Source organism: Ptychodera flava, unplaced genomic scaffold, assembly GCF_041260155.1.
Source record: "Ptychodera flava strain L36383 unplaced genomic scaffold, AS_Pfla_20210202 Scaffold_149__1_contigs__length_95607_pilon, whole genome shotgun sequence".
In the NCBI taxonomy this organism is placed as follows: domain Eukaryota; kingdom Metazoa; phylum Hemichordata; class Enteropneusta; family Ptychoderidae; genus Ptychodera; species Ptychodera flava.
In genome coordinates, this window is record NW_027248331.1 from 31,784 (window position 1) to 51,327 (window position 19,544).

The following is a 19,544-nucleotide window of genomic DNA, read 5'->3' on the forward strand; positions in this document are numbered from 1 at the left end:
TGAAATTGCCGAACTTTAGGTAGGGAATATAGTCAGCTCTTTATTGGGCACTTGTCACTAGCTGCCCGCTTAGAGTCACTAAATTTAACGGCCGACTTTCTAGTCCTCGCCACTTTTAGTGGTCTGCATTGCCAAACACTACCGAGCATATTGGTCACTTTATACATGATACAAGACTTCATCCGTTCTATCATAATTTTTTTGACCACTTGTAAGCAGTAAGAGACTTTATTAAGCTTCTATAATCTCGGCTGTAAACTGCTTCGGGAGAATATTAAAATGCCCTAGAACCCTGCCAGTCCAACGCACATATCACAAGGCATTTCCGTTATTACATTTATGATGAGTCATTGAATAGTAAATTTTGTATAAAAAAGAAAATCAATCTAAATTAATGTTTGCCAGAAATAGATTGTTCCATCTTCAGTAAATATAGACGCAGAATAAAATTTGTACATTTTTGTCTTTATTTACTTTTCTGACAGCCAATGGGTCGTACTCTACTGGCAAACTCAAAGTCTTTTGCCTGTGTATAACCATTGAAATTGCCGTACTTTAGGTAGGGAATATAGTCAGCTCTTTATTAGGCACTTGTCACAAGCTGCCCGCTAAGAGTCACTAAATTTAACGGCCGACTTTCTAGTCCTCGCCACTATTAGTTGTCGGCATTGCCAAACACTACCGAGCATATTGGTCACTTTATTCCTGATACAAGACAACATAGCACTACATCCGTTCTATCATGACTTTTTTTGACCACTTCTAAGCAGTAAGAGACTTTATTAAGCTTCTATCATCTCGGCCGTAAACTGCCTCGGGGAAAATATTAAAATGCCCTTAGAGCCCTGCCAGTCCAACGTACATATCACATGGCATTTCCGTTATTACATTTATGCTGAGTCATTGAATGGTAAATTTTGTATAAAAAAGAAAATCAATCTAAATTCATGTTTGCCAGAAATAGATTGTTCCATCTGCGGTAAATGTAGACGCAGAATAAAATTGTACATTTTTGTCTTTATTTACTTTTCTGACAGGCGATGGGTAGTACTCTACTGCCAAACTCGAAGTCTTCTGCCTGTGTATAACCATTGAAATTGCCGTACTTTAGGTAGGGAATATAGTCAGCTCTTATTGGGCACTTGTCACATGCTGCCTGCTAAGAGTCACTAAATTTAACGGCCGACTTTCTAGTCCTCGCCACTTTAGTGGTCGGCATTGCCAAACACTACCGAGCATATTTGTCATTTTATACCTGATACAAGACTACATCCGGTCTAACATAAATTTTTTGACCACTTGTAAGCAGTAAGAGACTTTATTAAGCTTCTATCATCTCGGCCGTAAACTGCCTCGGGAAGAATATTAAAATGCCCTTAGAACCCTGCCAGTCCAACGTACATATCACAAGGCATTTCCGTTATTACATTTATGCTGAGTCATTGAATGGTAAATTTTGTATAAAAAAGAAAATCAATCTAAATTAATGTTTGCCAGAAATAGATTGTTCCATCTGCGGTAAATGTAGACGCAGAATAAAATTTGTACATTTTTGTCTTTATTTACTTTTCTGACAGGCAATGGGTCGTACTCTACTGGCAAACTGAAGTGTTCTGACTGTGTATAACCAATGTAATTGCCGTAATTTAGGTAGGGAATATAGTCAGCTCTTTATTAGGCACTTGTCACAAGCTGCCCGCTAAGAGTCACTAAAATTAACGGCCGACTTTCTAACCCTCGCCACTTTTTGTGGTCGTCATAGCCAAACACTACCGAGCATATTGGTCACTTTATACCTGATACAAGACTACATCCGTTCTATCATAAATTTTTTGACCACTTGTAAGCAGTAAGAGACTTTATTAAGCTTCTATCATCTCGGCCGTAAACTGCCTCGGGGAGAATATTAAAATGCCCTTCGAACCCTGCCAGTCCAACGTACACATCACAAGGCATTTCCGTTATTATATTTATGCTGAGTCATAGAATGGTAAACTTTGTATACAAAAGAACATCAATATAAATTCATGTTTGCCAGAAATAGATTGTCCCATCTTTGGTAAATATAGATGCAGAATAAAATTTGTACATTTTTGTCTTTATTTACTTTTCTGACAGGCGATGGTAGTACTCTACTCTCAAACTCGAAGTCTTTTGCCTGTGTATAACCATTGAAATTGCCGTACTTTAGGTAGGCAATATAGTCAGCTCTTTATTGGGCACTTGTCACAAGCTGCCCGCTAAGAGTCACTAAATTTAACGGCCGACTTTCTACTCCTCGCCACTTTTAGTTGTCCGCATTGCAAAACACTACCGAGCATATTGGTCACTTTATTCCTGATACAAGACAACAAAGCACTACGTCCGTTCTATCATGACTTTTTTTGACCACTTCTAAGCAGTAAGAGACTTTATTAGCTTCTATCATCTCGGCCGTAAACTGCCTCGGGGAGAATATTAAAATGCCCTTAGAACCCTGCCAGTCCAACGTAAATATCACAAGGCATTTCCGTTATTACATTTATGCTGAGTCATTGAATGGTAAATTTTGTATAAAAAAGAAAATCAATCTAAATTAATGTTTGCCAGAAATAGATTGTTCCATCTGCGGTAAATGTAGACGCAGAATAAAATTTGTACATTTTTGTCTTTATTTACTTTTCTGACAGGCGATGGGTAGTACTCTACTGGCAAACTCGAAGTCTTTTGCCTGTGTATAACCATTGAAATTGCCGTACTTTAGGTAGGGAATATAGTCAGCTCTTTATTGGGCACTTGTCACAAGCTGCCCGCTAAGAGTCACTAAATTTAACGGCCGACTTTCTAGTCCTCGCCACTTTTAGTGGTCGGCATTGCCAAACACTACCGAGCATATTGGTCACTTTATACCTGATACAAGACTACATCCGTTCTATCATGACTTTTTTTGACCACTTCTAAGCAGTAAGAGACTTTATTAAGCTTCTATCATCTCGGCCGTAAACTGCCTCGTGGAGAATATTAAAATGCCCTTAGAACCCTGCCAGTCCAACGTACATATCACAAGGCATTTCCGTTACTACATTTATGCTGAGTCATTGAATGGTAAATTTTGTATAAAAAACAAAATCAATCTAAATTAATGTTTGCCAGAAAAACATTGTTCCATCTGCAGTAAATGTAGACGCAGAATAAAATTTGTACATTTTTGTCTTTATTTACTTTTCTGACAGGCAATGGGTCGTACTCTACTGGCAAACTCGAAGTCTTCTGCCTGTGTATAACCATTGAAATTGCCGTACTTTAGGTATTGAATATAGTCAGCTCTTTATTGGGCACTTGTCACAAGCTGCCCGCTAAGAGTCACTAAATTTAACGGCCGACTTTCTACTCCTCGCCACTTTTAGTTGTCGGCATTGCCAAATACTACCGAGCATATTGATCACTTTATCCTGATACAAGACAACATAGCACTACATCCGTTCTATCATGACTTTTTTTTACCACTTCTAAGCAGTAAGAGACTTTATTAAGCTTCTATCATCTCGGCCATAAACTGCCTCGGGGAAAATATTAAAATGCCCTTAGAACCCTGCCAGTCCAACGTACATATCACAAGGCATTTCCGTTATTACATTTATGCTGAGTCATTGAATGGTAAATTTTGTATAAAAAAGAAAATCAATCTAAATTAATGTTTGCCAGAAAGAGATTGTTCCATCTGCGGTAAATTAGACGCAAAATAAAATTTGTACATTTTTGTCTTATTTACTTTTCTGACAGGCAATGGGTCGTACTCTACTGGCAAACTCGAAGTCTTTTGCCTGTGTATAACCATTGAAATTGCCGTACTTTAGGTAGGCAATATAGTCAACTCTTTATCTGGCACTTGTCACAAGCTGCTCGCTAAGAGTCACTAAATTTAACGGCCGACTTTCTAGTCCTCGCCACTTTTAGTGGTCGGCATTGCCAAACACTACCGAGCATATTGGTCACTTTATACCTGATACAAGACTACATCCGTTCTATCATAACTTTTTTGACCACTTCTAAGCAGTAAGAGACTTTATTAAGCTTCTATCATCTCGGCCGTAAACTGCCTCAGGGAGAATATTAAAATGCCCTTAGAACCCTGCCAGTCCAACGTACATATCACAAGGCATTTCTGTTATTACATTTATGCTGAGTCATTGAATGTTAAATTTTGTATAAAACAGAAAATCAATCTAAATTCATGTTTGCCAGAAATAGATTGTTCCATCTGCGGTTAATGTAGACGCAGAATAAAATTTGTACATTTTTGTCTTTATTTACTTTTCTGACAGGCGATGGGTAGTACTCTACTGGCAAACTCGAAGTCTTCTGCCTGTGTATAACCATTGAAATTGCCGTACTTTAGGTAGGGAATATAGTCAGCTCTTTATTGGGCACTTGTCACAAGCTGCCCGCTAAGAGTCACTAAATTTAACGGCCGACTTTCTAGTCCTCGCCACTTTTAGTGGTCGGCATTGCCAAACACTACCGAGCATATTGGTCATTTTATACCTGATACAAGATTACATCCGTTCTATCATAACTTTTTGACCACTTGTAAGCAGTAAGAGACTTTATTAAGCTTCTATCATCTCGGCCGTAAACTGCCTCAGCGAAAATATTATATGCCTTTAGAACCCTGCCAGTCCAACCTACATATCACAAGGCATTTCCGTTACTACATTTATGCTGAGTCATTGAATGGTAAATTTTGTATAAAAAGAAAATCAATCTAGATTAATGTTTGCCAGAAATAGATTGTTCCATCTGCGGTAAATGTAGACGCAGAATAAAATTTGTACATTTTTGTCTTTATTTACTTTTCTGACAGGCAATGGGTCGTACTCTACTGGCAAACTCGAAGTGTTCTGACTGTGTATAACCATTGTAATTGCCGTACTTTATGTACGGAATATAGTCAGCTCTTTTTTGGGCACTTGTCACAAGCTGCCGATAAGAGTCACTAATTTAACGGCCGACTTTCTAACCCTCGCCACTTTTAGTGGTCGGCATTGCCAAACACTACCGAGCATATTGGTCATTTTATACCTGATACAAGACTAAATCCGTTCTATCATGACTTTTTTGGACCACTTGTAAGCAGTAAGAGACTTTATTAAGCTTCTATCATCTCGGCCGTAAACTGCCTCAGCGAAAATATTAAAATGCCTTTAGAACCCTGCCAGTCCAACCTACATATCACAAGGCATTTCCGTTACTACATTTATGCTGAGTCATTGAATGGTAAATTTTGTATAAAAAACAAAATCAATCTAAATTAATGTTTGCCAGAAATACATTGTTCCATCTGCGGTAAATGTAGACGCAGAATAAAATTTGTACATTTTTGTCTTATTTACTTTTCTGACAGGCAATGGGTCGTACTCTACTGGCAAACTGAAGTCTTCTGCCTGTGTATAACCATTGAAATTGCCGTACTTTAGGTAGGCAATATAGTCAGCTCTTTATTTTGCACTTGTCACAAGCTGCCCGCTAAGAGTCACTAAATTTAACGGCCGACTTTCTACTCCTCGCCACTTTTAGTTGTCCGCATTGCCAAACACTACCGAGCATATTGGTCACTTAAGGTGAAGGACGACGAATTCGGACGCGCACACGCTTTAGAACGTTTCTGCGCAGATTTAACTCCAGCCTGCCGCAAATGGGTTATTTTGTAGCGCATGTATTTAACATCACCTGTCATTGTTGAAATTGCACTTTTACCTAATTTTTTGACCCAGTCTCTTAGAAATACATGTGACCTATAACCTTGTCATATTTTGACCCCCTAGGAAGCTGGTTTTTATTCAATATGAGCGAAAAATTAACATTTCTCTCCCATTTATATGGCGCAAATTACCCATTCACCTGGAGATATTGTAAAAAGTAGCGTGGTGACACCCTTTTATTAAAAGTGTAAACTAAATGGTATTATTTCAGGAGTTTATTCGCCAAGTTTGGTCAAAATGACACCATCAAAGCGACAGGAAGAAAGTTCGAAAATTATGTAGTGATATAATTTCGATATCGTCATTTTGTAATCGATATTTATGTTAAAATTTCTTCACAAACATCATGAAAACTATACATTCGATAGATATGGATCTTAAGTCTTGGTATTTATTAAAATTAACTCATTTGCTAAGCGTTTTATGATTGCTTTCTTTAGTTTAAGTGAATTATATCATTTTTATTTATTTCTAACGACGCCATTTTAACGTCCGTTTCCATGGAAACAAGCGCAGTGACCCCCATTTTTTATTTCATTTTTGCACTTGCACAACTTCCAAGAATATTTGTGCAAAGTTTCAAGAAAATGACACCACAACTTAATTTTGACGTAATTCGTAGTACTTCACCTTAATTCCTGATACAAGACAACAAAGCACTACGTCCGTTCTATCATGACTTTTTTAACCACTTGTAAGCAGTAAGAGACTTTATTAAGCTTCTATCATCTCGGCCGTAAACTGCCTCAGGGAGAATATTATAATGCCCTTCGAACCCTGCCAGTCCAACGTACATATCACAAGGCATTTCCGTTATTATATTTATGCTGAGTCATAGAATGGTAAATTTTGTATAAAAAAGAACATCAATCTAAATTCATGTTTGCCAGAAATAGATTGTCCCATCTTTGGTAAATATAGACGCAGAATAAAATTTGTACATTTTTGTCTTTATTTACTTTTCTGACAGGCGATGGGTAGTACTCTACTCTCAAACTCGAAGTCTTTTGCCTGGTATAACCATTGAAATTGCCGTACTTTAGGTAGGTAATATAGTCAGCTCTTTATTGGGCACTTGTCACAAGCTGCCCGCTAAGAGTCACTAAATTTAACGGCCGACTTTCTACTCCTCGCCACTTTTAGTGGTCGGCATTGCCAAACACTACCGAGCACATTGGTCACTTTATTCCTGATACAAGACAACATAGCACTACATCCGTTCTATCATGACTTTTTTTGACCACTTCTAAGCAGTAAGAGACTTTATTAAGCTTCTATCATCTCGGCCGTAAACTGCCTCGGGGAGAATATTAAAATGCCCTTAGAACCCTGCCAGTCCAACGTAAATATCACAAGGCATTTCCGTTATTACATTTATGCTGAGTCATTGAATGGTAAATTTTGTATAAAAAAGAAAATCAATCTAAATTAATGTTTGCCAGAAATAGATTGTTCCATCTGCGGTAAATGTAGACGCAGAATAAAATTTGTACATTTTTGTCTTTATTTACTTTTCTGACATGCGATGGGTAGTACTCTACTGGCAAACTCGAAGTCTTTTGCCTGTGTATAACCTTTGAAATTGCCGTACTTTAGGTAGGGAATATAGTCAGATCTTTATTGGGCACTTGTCACAAGCTGCCCGCTAAGAGTCACTAAATTTAACGGCCGACTTTCTAGTCCTCGCCAATTTTAGTGGTCGGCATTGCCAGACACTACCGAGCATATTGGTCACTTTATACCGGATACAAGACTTTATCCGTTCTATCATGACTTTTTTTGACCACTTGTAAGCAGTAAGAGACTTTATTAAGCTTCTATCATCTCGGCCGTAAACTGCCTCCAGGAGAACATTAAAATGCCCTTAGAACCCTGCCAGTCCAACGTACATATCACAAGGCATTTCCGTTACTACATTTATGCTGAGTCATTGAATGGTAAATTTTGTATAAAAAACAAAATCAATCTAAATTAATGTTTGCCAGAAATACATTGTTCCATCTGCGGTAAATGTAGACGCAGAATAAAATTTGTACATTTTGTCTTTATTTACTTTTCTGACAGGCAATGGGTCGTACTCTACTGGCAAACTCGAAGTCTTCTGCCTGTGTATAACCATTGAAATTGCCGTACTTTAGGTAGGCAATATAGTCAGCTCTATTGGGCACTTGTCACAAGCTGCCCGCTAAGAGTCACTAAATTTAACGGCCGACTTTCTACTCCTCGCCACTTTTAGTTGTCGGCATTGCCAAATACTACCGAGCATATTGGTCACTTTATTCCTGATACAAGACAACATAGCACTACATCCGTTCTATCATGACTTTTTTTACCACTTCTAAGCAGTAAGAGACTTTATTAAGCTTCTATCATCTCGGCCATAAACTGCCTCGGGGAAAATATTAAAATGCCCTTAGAACCCTGCCAGTCCAACGTACATATCACAAGGCATTTCCGTTATTACATTTATGCTGAGTCATTGAATGGTAAATTTTGTAAAAAAAAGAAAATCAATCTAAATTAATGTTTGCCAGAAATAGATTGTTCCATCTGCGGTAAATGTAGACGCAAAATAAAATTTGTACATTTTTGTCTTTATTTACTTTTCTGACAGGCAATGGGTCGTACTCTACTGGCAAACTCGAAGTCTTTTGCCTGTGTATAACCATTGAAATTGCCGTACTTTAGGTAGGCAATATAGTCAACTCTTTATCTGGCACTTGTCACAAGCTGCTCGCTAAGAGTCACTAAATTTAACGGCCGACTTTCTAGTCCTCGCCACTTTTAGTGGTCGGCATTGCCAAACACTACCGAGCATATTGGTCACTTTATACCTGATACAAGACTACATCCGTTCTATCATAACTTTTTTGACCACTTCTAAGCAGTAAGAGACTTTATTAAGCTTCTATCATCTCGGCCGTAAACTGCCTCAGGGAGAATATTAAAATGCCCTTAGAACCCTGCCAGTCCAACGTACATATCACAAGGCATTTCTGTTATTACATTTATGCTGAGTCATTGAATTTTAAATTTTGTATAAAAAAGAAAATCAATCTAAATTCATGTTTGCCAGAAATAGATTGTTCCATCTGCGGTAAATGTAGACGCAGAATAAAATTTGTACATTTTTGTCTTTATTTACTTTTCTGACAGGCGATGGGTAGTACTCTACTGGCAAACTCGAAGTCTTCTGCCTGTGTATAACCATTGAAATTGCCGTACTTTAGGTAGGCAATATAGTCAGCTCTTTATTGGGCACTTGTCACAAGCTGCCCGCTAAGAGTCACTAAATTTAACGGCCGACTTTCTAGTCCTCGCCACTTTTAGTGGTCGGCATTGCCAAACACTACCGAGCATATTGGTGACTTTATACCTGATACAAGACTACATCCGTTCTATCATAACTTTTTTGACCACTTGTAAGCAGTAAGAGACTTTATTAAGCTTCTATCATCTCGGCCGTAAACTGCCTCAGCGAAAATATTAAAATGCCTTTAGAACCCTGCCAGTCCAACCTACATATCACAAGGCATTTCCGTTATTACATTTATGCTGAGTCATTGAATGGTAAATTTTGTATAAAAAAGAAAATCAATCTAGATTAATGTTTGCCAGAAATAGATTGTTCCATCTGCGGTAAATGTAGATGCAGAATAAAATTTGTACATTTTTGTCTTTATTTACTTTTCTGACAGGCAATGGGTCGTACTCTACTGGCAAACTCGAAGTGTTCTGACTGTGTATAACCATTGTAATTGCCGTACTTTATGTACGGAATATAGTCAGCTCTTTATTGGGCACTTGTCACAAGCTGCCCGATAAGAGTCACTAAATTTAACGGCCGACTTTCTAATCCTCGCCACTTTTAGTGGTCGGCATTGCCAAACACTACCGAGCATATTGGTCATTTTATACCTGATACAAGACTAAATCCGTTCTATCATGACTTTTTTGGACCACTTGTAAGCAGTAAGAGACTTTATTAAGCTTCTATCATCTCGGCCGTAAACTGCCTCAGCGAAAATATTAAAATGCCTTTAGAACCCTGCCAGTCCAACCTACATATCACAAGGCATTTCCGTTACTACATTTATGCTGAGTCATTGAATGGTAAATTTGTATAAAAAACAAAATCAATCTAAATTAATGTTTGCCAGAAATACATTGTTCCATCTGCGGTAAATGTAGACGCAGAATAAAATTTGTACATTTTTGTCTTATTTACTTTTCTGACAGGCAATGGGTCGTACTCTACTGGCAAACCTGAAGTCTTTTGCCTGTGTATAACCATTGAAATTGCCGTACTTTAGGTAGGCAATATAGTCAGCTCTTTATTTTGCACTTGTCACAAGCTGCCCGCTAAGAGTCACTAAATTTAACGGCGACTTTCTACTCCTCGCCACTTTTAGTTGTCCGCATTGCCAACACTACCGAGCATATTGGTCACTTAAGGTGAAGGACGACGAATTCGGACGCGCACCACGCTTTTAGAACGTTTCTGCGCAGATTTAACTCCAGCCTGCCGCAAATGGGTTATTTTGTAGCGCATGTATTTAACATCACCTGTCATTGTTGAAATTGCACTTTTACCTAATTTTTTGACCCAGTGTCTTAGAAATACATGTGACCTATAACCTTGTCATATTTTGACCCTAGGAAGCTGGTTTTTATTCAATATGAGCGAAAAATTAACATTCTCTCCCATTTATATGGCGCAAATTACCCATTCACCTGGAGATATTGTAAAAAGTAGCGTGGTGACACCCTTTTATTAAAAGTGTAAACTAAATGGTATTATTCAGGAGTTTATTCGCCAAGTTTGGTCAAAATGACACCATTCAAAGCGACAGGAAGAAAGTTCGAAAATTATGTAGTGATATAATTTCGATATCGTCATTTTGTAATCGATATTTATGTTAAAATTTCTTCACAAACATCATGAAAACTATACATTCGATAGATATGGATCTTAAGTCTTGGTATTTATTAAAATTAACTCATTTGCTAAGCGTTTTATGATTGCTTTCTTTAGTTTAAGTGAATTATATCATTTTTATTTATTTCTAACGACGCCATTTTAACGTCCGTTTCCATGGAAACAAGCGCAGTGACCCCATTTTTTATTTCATTTTTGCACTTGCACAACTTCCAAGAATATTTGTGCAAAGTTTCAAGAAAATGACACCACAACTTAATTTTGACGTAATTCGTAGTACTTCACCTTAATTCCTGATACAAGACAACAAAGCACTACGTCCGTTCTATCATGACTTTTTTTGACCACTTGTAAGCAGTAAGAGACTTTATTAAGCTTCTATCATCTCGGCCGTAAACTGCCTCGGGGAGAATATTAAAATGCCCTTCGAACCCTGCCAGTCCAACGTACATATCACAAGGCATTTCCGTTATTATATTTATGCTGAGTCATAGAATGGTAAATTTTGTATAAAAAAGAACATCAATCTAAATTCATGTTTGCCAGAAATAGATTGTCCCATCTTTGGTAAATATAGACGCAGAATAAAATTTCTACATTCTACATTTTTGTCTTTATTTACTTTTCTGACAGGCGATGGGTAGTACTCTACTCTCAAACTCGAAGTCTTTTGCCTGTGTATAACCATTGAAATTGCCGTACTTTAGGTAGGGAATATAGTCAGCTCTTTATTGGGCACTTGTCACAAGCTGCCCGCTAAGAGTCACTAAATTTAACGGCCGACTTTCTAGTCCTCGCCACTTTTAGTGTTCGGCATTGCCAAACACTACCGAGCATATTGGTCACTTTATTCCTGATACAAGACAACATAGCACTACATCCGTTCTATCATGACTTTTTTTGACCACTTCTAAGCAGTAAGAGACTTTATTAAGCTTCTAACATCTCGGCCGTAAACTGCCTCGGGGAGAATATTAAAATGCCCTTAGAACCCTGCCAGTCCAACGTACATATCACAAGGCATTTCCGTTATTACATTTATGCTGAGTCATTGAATGGTAAATTTTGTATAAAAAAGAAAATCAATCTAAATTCATGTTTGCCAGAAATAGATTGTTCCATCTGCGGTAAATGTAGACGCAGAATAAAATTTGTACATTTTTGTCTTATTTACTTTTCTGACAGGCGATGGGTAGTACTCTACTGGCAAACTCGAAGTCTTCTGCCTGTGTATAACCATTGAAATTGCCGTACTTTTGGTAGGGAATATAGTCAGCTCTCTATTGGGCACTTGTCACAAGCTGCCCGCTAAGAGTCACTAAATTTAAAGGCCGACTCTGTAGTCCTCGCCACTTTTAGTGGTCGGCATTGCCAAACACTACCGAGCATATTGGTCACTTTATTCCTGATACAAGATATCATAGCACTACCACCTGTGTTTTGCTGTAGCAACTAAGGAGGAAAGATACAACAAACAACTACTCCACCAAATCCAATATGGCGCTTTATACGTCTGAGCGCCCTCACACGGCCATTTTGAGAAATAACTATTTTACATTGCAAACCCAAACAAGAGATCTCTCTTTAAGACAAGATTTTTAGAACTTTAAAATCTCTTTGCTAATTTTATCTATCAGTAATTGAAGATCAGAGAATACAATTACACAATATGCCTGATAAATTCAAATTTTAAAATAGAAAAGACAAAAAAGACAAGAGTCATTGAGTAATTAAAATATTTTTAAACAATTTTTATTATGAAAATGCAACAATAAAATACAGATATTTCAATATTTTCTTATGCTAGAAAATACTTATCTCAACAATTCATAAAAAAAACTTTTGGCTTTCTTAAAACAATCTGCAACTCTGTAAATAAAAATATTTCTATATTTTTATTTTTATTTTTAAACCCTATACAGCATCTCTTTTTTCTGAAATATTTACATTCATGACTGTTTGCACTGATCAAAATTATGAAAAATCAATATAAATAAGGAAAATCAAATGTAAACAAACAAACAAACGAACAGAAAATAAAATTATATATATATATATATATATATATATATATATATATATATATATATATATATATATATATATATTATATATTTGTATATATACATATATATAATAATAATGAAAATAAAGGTGAAGATCTTGATAACCAAACCAACCAATTATTCAAAATTCAAAACAATTCTTTCAAAATATACCATAGTTGAGAGGAAACATAAAAGAAAAACTAAACATAGATATAAGATTCTGACCAACCTGTCTTTCGATATTATTTTTATTTGATGTCATAAGATAATGATGTTGTTATGCTTATGGAAATACGCTGAATCATCAGTGATTAGGAGTGCATCTGACATGTACCACAGTACGAATGCTTGGACAACTAATCATTTAGTATATGTCAATAAGCAGAACAACATAACTCAAACCATTAAACAAAAATACAATGTATAATGTCAAAAGTCGACAGCTTTGGCAGATGTAAAACAAATATAAGGAAATCAATGCACTGAAATAAAACAAAACAAAATCAAATACCCACCATTTACCCACCTTGAATGATTTCTCTGAAAGCAGAAAAGGAAGTAGAAGTTAGAATTATTCACTGTATACATTTTTAATTACATAATCACATTTATTTACATATTCTGTATTTATTATTCATTCATCATTGATATTATTATTATTATTTCTATTATTATTAAAGTTCATTTCAGACAATGTGTCCATATCAGCAATATATATATGTTACTCTGTTACTGATTCTACCGGGGTCTTTGGTACTTTTACATGCAATGGATTTGTCAGCACATGATGTTCTCGCACCATCAATTCCAATTTCTTCAACCTATTGTTACCCGGTACTTTACTGTATCTTTCCATACCCTTTCGTATTTCATGATGGATCACTTCAACACCCTGCTCCCCTAAAAAGCCAAGGCCAAACCCAGTTGTTTCTACTTGATTCACAGCGTGATCCTCAAGCATATGCATTTTAGGGGAAATGCTATCATCAGGAAAATGTTCCTGATAATACATCATGAGGTTGGAAATATTTGAACTCAGCATTGCAATATCTGCATCAGTAACTTTATGAGAAATGCTATAGAGATTGTGACAGGAAGCAAACTTGTCAAAGAGTGGCTTACAAAGACCGTATATCTTGGCTGCATCTTCTTTCAGCTCTGGGCAGATCCTCTCTGTGGTATTGATAATGCTCCTACACATTCGCTCAATGTTTTCAGCCTGAAATATAGATAATAAAGTCTTCAAGCAACAACATGATTAACTGCTTCATTATGCATTGTCTTTGTCCCTGTCTCTTATGCATCTGCCGGTATAACTCCTACAGTGACATGGGCAGGGACATTGGAAGAGACAGGCAGATAGACAGACATATCTCAACAGACAAATAGACAGACAGGCAGATGTAAAGTTGTAATCAAGTTTGATGTTAAACCTACTGTTAGTTAAATCTGACAAAAAAATGAAGCAGCTTTGAATTACTTCTTGTCTAACCTGTCTCCACCCTGTCTCTCTTTTTCTTTCTCTGTCAATATTCTGATAAATGGATGAGTTGCATACCTTACAACACTTGTTGACATGGTTGCCAATGAAAGCTTGCCCATGATATGTCTGCCGTCGTACACCAAAAGAGTTCAGTGTCTTGTCAACTGCCCTCACAACGTAGCCTGAATGTTTTGGCAACCTTGTTTGCAGTTCATCGGCTTCATTTATCTGAGAATCAAAATACAAAAAAAAAACACTGAAATAAACAGACTGTGCATTAGCACTTACACAGCAGTAGTGTGTTATATTGACTTTGTCATTTCATTCTGATGTTCAATGTCATTACTCACCTTAGCATTGGCTTCATCATGAAGTCCTTCCACTTTCTCCTGGATCTTCTTTATATCACTCAGTGACAGTGCACCACCTCTTCCACCAATATCGTCACCATCTTCTTCTTCTTCATCGTCATCATCATCAAGCATTGCCCTTTCGATGGTCTCAGTTAGAGCTTTAGCCTCATCTTGGAGTTCCTCTGCTTTGGTCTTCAGGCGCTGAATTTCCTCCACAGTTTCAACATAGTAATCAAAGCCAGCAGGCTTTAGTATTGGCTCATCAACATCTCCCTGCTCTCCTAAAGTTGTAATGATCTTAAAGTCTAGGGCAGCACACATATTCTCCATCATTGTGAAGAATTTGTAAAATAACCCTAGACTTATATGGAGTGCAGGGAGTGCAACCTAGAATTTTGAAATTGCTGGTATTAGTAAATGATATATGTAGTTGATGAATCAAGCTTACACTGACTAGTTGACTAACTATTGTGAATATATGGCCTATACAGATGTTATTAAAATAAACATGGAGGTGAATGATTCATCAATAATAAAAGTATTCTGTCTCTTTTTCATGTCCATATATATATATATATATATATATATATATATATATATATATATATGTGTGTGTGTGTGTGTGTGTGTGTGTGTGTGTATACATATACGTACATATCATATATACGTACATACATAAATACATACATACATATCACATGCAAGAAATGAAGGAAATCATTGCTGTTTTTCTGACAATTTCTTCAGCTTGTTTCAAATCTTTCAGTACACCCTCAATCCTGACAACTGCTGTATGTGTGTTAGGTCACTGTCATATTGAAAAAACACTCCAGAAATTAAGGCTTTGTCAACCACAATATTGAGGTAAATATTTCATGTTGTCAGACATGTTTACATTTATACCAACAAAAAACAGGGCTCAAAATTGATAATGCAATTGTTACACTAGACTACAAGTCCATTACCTTTGTATTTTGACTATAATGTTTCAAGTTGGATATTATGTACACATACCTTGTTCACAGGCACATTGAAGAGAGGTGGTCTAACACAATTGTAATGGTGCATGGCATTCTTTATATTACCACCAGTTGATATGAATTCATCATAGCACTGCTTAATTCCTGCAAGTGTGCGTCTCTTCATGGAGGAGAGGGGTCTGTCTTCTCTTGCTATGTTGGCCTGCTCTTTGGAAACTTCACACCACAAGCAGAAATATTTACCTGAAATTTGTGAAATTGTTGTATACAATACAGACAGGAAGAGATGATATCACTTATGTCCTGCAGCAGGAGGAATTTTACATGACTGGCATTATACTATGGCATGAGTTCAGACAAAAGCTTTACATCAGAGTGAAAAGTATCACAATTTTCATATTACTGGACTGTTTGAAAACTGACTTTCTTCAGAGACGTATATGTACTTAGATGGATACATGCAGCATTAAAAACTTAGGCTAGTAGAACAATTCTATACAATTGAAGTGAAACGGTAGAGTGAATTACATACCACTGGGCCCTGATAATCCATATGACTTAGTCAAATATTCATAGTCCCTGTCATCCAAACTACTATGGTCTTATTCCTGTAAGAAAATTAATGAAGCTATGATTTTTTGAAATGATTATGTATATTCATAAACTACATTATTACATTGTACTACTAATACTAATACTGCTAATACTAATACTACTGTTATGCATATGTCTATCCGTGTATGTGTGTGTGTGTGTGTGTGTGTGAGAGAGAGAGAGAGAGAGAGAGAGAGAGAGAGAGAGAGAGAGATATGCATGGACAAAGTTTTGATGGAGCTCTTATTGAGGGAGGTCTAGACTGTTGATAAGAGCAAAGTGATTTGAAAGAACTCCTGGAGCAAGACATAATACCAATACATGTTTTGGGGTGAATACAAGTAACTTCAAGGGCCAGTAACAGTAACTTTTTTATTTTTTCCTGTATTTTTGTTTTTAATGTCAACCATGATTTCTTGTTCCCCTCCAGTCAAAGTATGTTGATACACACAGTGTTCAGCTTGTCAACTCAGCTTTTCAATACATGCATATAGACTGCATTATTATTGTTTACAATGGAATTCTGAGCTTGACTAGAATTCAGAGGTAAACAATAACAATGCATCATACATGTATAGACAATGTGTTGACAAGCTAAATAGAGGGTGTTACACCATTCTTTTGTGAGTAGAATGAGAAATGAAAATTGACATTAAAAATAAAACATGAATTATCATCAAAAGTTAGTATTACTGACCCTTGAATTCATGAAAACAATATGTCACTTACTTCCACTTTGTACCATTCAGTTTATCTACTTGAGATTTATTGATTGCCAGTGCTGTTTCTAAATTATGGTATGAATCTGATGCTTCAAAGACATTCCAAATGACTGTATTTGTTGATGCATTTGGATTTTCAACATTGGCCACCTGATACACCATTTTCATGCTGCCCTGACCTTTGTCACCACCAATCTTCACCCAAACTTCATCACTTGGAATGCCATTATGCCATGTGAGTCTACCAGCTCTGCAAACAATTAACAGTATTATTTCAGAAACTTAACTATGTTGATCACATACAGTGGCAGCTACTTACTGTTTGCGGTGTTTGATGTGTATATTGGTTGTTAGCATGAACAATTCTAGTTGATAAACTTGTGTGATATTAGAAATAAAACTTCAATGTAAACAAATAAACGTCAGACTGTACTTACCTATCAAGATCAGTCAAATGTTGCAGAACCATATCTTTTAAGTCTACGCAGGCTACCAATGGAGCTAAGCGTACCTCTTGGCAGAGTTTACCTTGTATTCTCTCATTGAATACCATTGGCAGTAGTTCACTATGAAGTGGGACAAGCATACCAGCTGCTGCTCTTCGGTCTTTCACTTCACTTCCTATGTTGATGTGCCATGCCTTGAAGTAGCGCCTGAGTTTTCGTATTGCAGCCCATGTTGTGCCCATCGCTACCTTTAGGTGAAGCCCAGCACCAGGTGGTAGGTTTGGTCTGAGCCCAAGTAGTTCAAGCAGTTTCTCTCGCCGATGGTGTTTGAGTTCCTGACTCAACTGCAGCAGACTATCACCTCCACTTATGAGACTTCGATTTTCACTCAATCTCAACACTCGCTGCCTATTTGTTGTTGCCCCAGCTTTAGTGTTACACTTTCTAGCCATTGGTATATGTGTGAAACACATTGGCTTTAGGAATAACAAGACAAATGAAATCTTGTTCTGAAAGGTGACAGTCAAAATGTTTGTTGAGTTCGTGTTTTTTTCAAGGTCAATCTAATGTCAGAGAAATGTGTCATGTCAATGTGGTTCCATTGTTTGTTTAAGAGCACTTTTAAGCAATATAAACATACAAAAAGTGAATATGTAAATTGCCAATTTGAAAATTCACCAATGAGAGAAAAATCACAAAGGAAATAATTGACTGGAGGAAAATATTTAAGTCATCTGCATGCAAAGATTTTTCATGTCATTATTTTGTTACTCACCTGGCCTTTAGTTTTAAACCTCACCAATCCGGAGTCATCAGCCACAGCTGTCTTCAATTTCTTCTTCACCAGAGTTGTAGCTAGTATTTCATATTCTGGTCTCATATCAGTAGTTTTCTGCACTAGGTCATCCATGACAACTCTGACTGCTTTCAATGGGCAAATATCCCTCTGAACGAACGAATGTGTTTCTGGGACTTGCTCATTATGTGATGAATTTGGATCAAAAGCAGGTATGGAGGTAAGATGCGTTGAAGTTGTAAACGGGGCAGGTGATGTGTAACTGTGCTCTTCTGCAATAGCCCTATAAACACAGTCTTTGGTATGGGAGCGAAGGTCTTGAAGAGAGACAACTGTACAACATCCAACATTTGCATGGTCACACATCAAGTGCTGGCTGGACAGCAAATTTGAGAAAACTACAGGGGGACTGACAATATCCTCACACGAAATAACCACACGACAAACAGGACACGTCTGACTCTCAACGAACCATTGGCAAAGACATCCGCCACAAAACATGTGGGGTCCATCACAGAGAACTTGGATGGGCTCATCTATAATGTCTTTACAGATTGGGCACTCTAGCTCCTCACTAGCATTTTCAAACCTATGTCTCTGTAAAGGGATGATGGATTTTAGCATTTTTCCTGACCTTTCTTTCACTGCTGTTATTAAAACATTTGATGATGATCTGTTATTAGCGTTACCAGAGTTTCCTAACTTTCCTTCTTCCTTGCCTTTAATGTTTTCATCTTGTCTGTAACTTCGTGGTCTACCTCTATTCTTACAGTTCTTCTTTTTCATCCCTGCCTTACTTACTCTTTCACACAGCTCACACTTTCCTACCCTACAATGCTTGGTCCATTCTGCAACTTGTGTCCCTGGTCGAAACTTTTTTCCAAGTTTGGCTGCATTTTGCCATCTTAAAATGACTTGTTTGCAGGCGTGGCAGAAATGGCTCGGATGGACATCTGGTTGGTCATCATTAATGTCAACACCATAACACTGATTCAGCTCATTAATGAAATCAGAACACTGATAACGTGTGCCGCAAATTTTGATGGCGCATACACGGCATCGTTTTTTCACAATATCGACGTGAAATTCATATGACATTGCAGATTATGATAAATACTGAGTGGTAGCATTCGGAAATATACGACAAATTTTTCAAAACTGGCGCCAATATGACTTTTGGGAACTGTGTTATGGTGTAAACAACAGGGTAACCAAGGAAACATGCGTAATGGCTACGGAAAATCAGACAGAATCAAACACGCACTTTCAACATACCAAAAAAACGTCACGCGACAGAAAAAAACGTCATGATAAATGGCATGCAGACATGTCACGTATAAACCACACAGAACACATTGAAATCGGTTACATCGATTTAGAAATCGATTTACTACTAAAAATCTTTCGAAAAATACAGTCCATCGTAACGACTGACACTTACT